Source organism: Limulus polyphemus, unplaced genomic scaffold, assembly GCF_000517525.1.
Source record: "Limulus polyphemus unplaced genomic scaffold, Limulus_polyphemus-2.1.2 Scaffold1490, whole genome shotgun sequence".
NCBI lineage: Eukaryota > Metazoa > Arthropoda > Merostomata > Xiphosura > Limulidae > Limulus > Limulus polyphemus.
The window spans coordinates 223,398-227,668 of record NW_013667100.1 but is presented as its reverse complement, the minus strand read 5'-3'; positions in this window follow the sequence as shown (position 1 = coordinate 227,668).

Sequence of the window (4,271 nt, the reverse complement as noted above, 5' to 3'; positions counted from 1 at the left end):
CATGCCGGGCCTATGGCAGATGTGTTGTGATCTTAAGTGTTTAGTTTAACACAAATATTTCTTACAATAATATTAGTTTTCCACTCACAGTTAAAAAGTTAGTGAAAAAGTCAAAGTCAATGGAACAAACTATTAAAGGCTTAAAATCAGACTAGTTTCGACACACCACCAGGAGACACTTTTCTAATTCCAAGTCTTCTGACAGTTTGTTTCGACTGAGTTTTTTTTTCACCGACTCATATTTTTTACTGTATATTTTTTATTACTACAGAGCTATGGCATGCCTGTTCCTCGTACAACTAATATATGATCCGTATTACTTATGAGCCACTCAAGTGATCGTGAGTAATGTAGTTGAGGCAGACAAACAACGAGGGCGCTATATTTCATGCTTCCTTTATTTATACACTGCATTGTGCAGTTTTTACCAAACGTTCGCGTATTTCTTCTTGCATTCACAATGGTGCTACGTCATAAAATGATCGGTATTTCTTTGTCATATTAGTGCTATTTCTGATAACCTCACGCATAACATTGCAGGAGGAAAACGTTTGCAGTTACGTCAACTCCGAGCTTGGACTGTTACTGTTACGTTTGGCGAGTGTAAAATGTGTAACTAGAGGTACCAAAACCATAGATTATGACAAGTCATACACTAACCCTTATCTAGCCCACCCTGCTAGACATTGTGTAATTTGTACTTCACTGACAACAGGGTTATTCGGGACTGTACCAGCTTTATATAATTTTTTTTTTAACTTTTCTCTTGAACCACACTCTGAGCAACGCACGTTTAATACATCAAAATTCTTCAAACAATCATTCTTCGTTTGTTCTCCAACTAAAGCTATTTTATGCAGTTATTAGGAGGGGACTTGTAATATAAATACGTGGAGGGTATCTGTAAAATATAAACCTGTAGTCAAGAGGTGTAACTTAAAGTTGCATAAATAAAAGGGACGGGGTCTTTTTTGAAGGGGAAAATCTACATATTTGTAAAAAAAAAGAAGCCGATTTTGAGCATAAAATTGGTGAAAATAGGGTGGGAGAGGGGGGTATTCATTACTTTAAAGAATTCACGTGTGTACTCATGCATCAACTTGGAAAGAGCCGACAACATTTGACCAACAGGTCAATGAACAACCACTTGGACACAGGTAGTACTTCTAACCATTATCGGCAAGGCTATACTAGAGGCCAACTAGTGTGTTTAGAGGTAATAATAAAATAGAAATCACTGTAATTTTTTTCCTTCGTTCCTTTTATTTTTTGCATGATTATCACATGTGTTAGGCCCATTAGTTGTGGTAGACTTTGTCGATATAGGTGCTCGTGCCCTAGATACACCTGTTTCCACCCAAATCGAGTATCTTTTGAAATAAAAAACACTATTACGTGTAATTAAAATGACTTTGACATCGACAATTATTTTACATGAAAACATGACACAGACGATTTATACGTATAAATACGATATGTATATATATATATATATGTTTAATGCACGTAATTTTAGAGAAAAATAATGAGGTTAGTAGCGGTCACGAATTTTACTAGTGGGAAACAAATAAACACCTATTTGTTAGTGCTTTTAACAGAGCCTTCTGTGATCTCTGGTCGTTCTTTTGGTCAAGTGACCTGGGAGGGTCAGGTACACTACGAACATCTACCTCCCACCTTGGCTCTTGGTTTAGCTGTTGATTGTCATGGACACACACCACATTAGTTCTCCGGTATAATTCGTCCCAGTCGCTAAGTGAATCTATTATTACGTCATGTAGCCACACAAATTAAAGGCCATGTCCATGAATGTAGTACGTAGGTTTTTCTTGTTTTCTGGTAAATATTTTACTTTTTTCGTTTGTTATCAACGTAAAATTTTCTTCACACAAACAATCTCATAAATACCGATGGTAAAAACACACGGCACTAATTTTATTTTTACATATAAAAAAACCCTTTTAAAATAAAATCATCACGGTTTGCCCAGTAGTAGGTAGCCATAGGTTATATAAAGAGCTTACTAGGGGTCTATTTTCATCACGTATGATAGTTTTTCTGGGTTCTTAATTGAGTATTTTTGTTAAGATTTTTGCGGTAGTATTGTATTAATCTATTTTAGAGTCTAACTGACAACATGAGGATGGTTATATAATTGTGTAGGAAGGTTGTGTTTGTGTATGTAAGAACTTTGTATGGAGTTTTTGGTTCCAATACAGCTACAGATGAAGCCTGGTCAAAAACTGACAATGAATTGGCTAAAAACCTGAAACACCCTGTGTTATTATTTCTCAGTTTATTTGTTTTACTCACCAACATAGATATTTATCCACAGATTAAAATTATCATATTTTTACACACAATACTACTGTCAGACATGATGAACTTTTACAATTAAAGCACAACCAACACTGAAAAGCAGTTTACAAATCAACAGACAAGAAACTTGGTAGTCTTCGATTAAAAGTAAAACAGCTTAAATTATAACTTAAACGTAATAACTCTAAAACATTTAACACATTTCCTTTTGTTTCTCAAATTCTTTAGCTTTTCTTTTTTCTTATTTAAATGGCAGGTCATAATCATTATATACTGGAGATTAGATTTTGAAAGTGTGGCATGAAAAGATAATTATATCAAAATACAAGTTTTCTTACACATTGTATATCAACATAAATGTCCAACTTATTATTTTCGTTCACAAAACTGAGTAACTACTTTTTTTTGTTTCAGATGACAATAAAATATAATTTTATCTAACTATATGCTACAGAGAATGGAGGGACAATCTTACTAGTGAATAAGGCACTTGCTAAGCAACAGAAACACGTTCCCAGTTATAATATACTACACCAAGACGACAACCAGCTGTTTCCAGACATTGATGATGTTTTGGATTGACTACTATTTTCCCCATCCAAGTCATCATCTGTGAGCTCCGATTCTGTGTCTTCATCTTCCGTTTGGCTAATCTCCACTTCTTCAGATAATTTTTCAAAATAATTGCTCTTAATTGTTTCTGTGATGGAACTGCAAAAGAAATATATATATATATATATATGCAGTTAGTAAAAATAAAAGTTACACTTGAAACGAATTAATGGTAATAACTGGTCAAAAGGTGGGACATTAAATCTCATTCAAACTGATGATAATTTTAACCAATCACATGTTTCACTACTGACTATATATGGGTTTTCTGTAAAATGTAATGTATGCAAATAATGCTTCATCCACATTTTACCTGTTGACAAAATATAGCTTTCAATTACCTACTAAAACTGAAACTAAAGCAGGTGGAGGGTTTGAAAACAAGAGAGCTCTTCACAGAATATAAATTTTGTTTACCTTCTCTGCCTTTGCCTTGTATTATGAGGTAAAAAATCCCACACCAGCAGCCTGGACCCTCCAGTAACAATACGAAGGTCTCCGTCATCACTTGTAGTAGACGCCAAGCACAGAATTCTTGAAGATTTTTCAAATGTCAAGGAAGACAGGTATTCTCCTTCAGGGAGACGAAACACTGCACAGAAATATTCCATAAAACTACTAATACCAACAGCATTCAAAGCAGGAACAGTTGACAAACAGATTAGGTTACAACTGGAATGTGAGTCAACAGGCTCTACATTACATATAATTATGTAGCCTCTATAAGTTCTTGTAACTTAGGATCCCCACCATTCTGTGGGCAAATATGATTGAGACTGTCAAAAAATGCTGTCATTTAAGTTAAAAAATACAATATAGTATCCACAAAAACAAAATAACTCCAATGTACAGAAAGTGTTGATGGGAAGAGGATGTTTTGATCTGTAAACTTGTTTATTACCAATGTAGCCACATCCAAAAGTGGAACGGCATAAGGAATTGGGTGCAGGCATAATTGGTAATAACCGTCTTTACATGCAGGTGATAACTACCATTCACAATGTGAACTATATACCTGTTACTGAGAAGACATTGTTGTCATAACTGTCTAACAACGTGATAATCAAGTGTCTGGAGCTTTGTGATAGATTGTTTGTTTGCTTCAGGTTTTGAGGAACACTGTATTATTGATTAATAGAATGTAATCAATCAACCCTATGTGTGCAGGGTCGATCTACTGCTCTATTCGAGGATTAATGTTTATTATAATTCCAAATTTACTCTGCATTTTTTACCACTACTTGGCCCCCTGTTGATGGATCTTCACCAAATTTGGCATGAAGGTTTGTTGGGTCCATGCGGAGATATATGCCAATTTGAAGTGTCAGACCCATAACAGT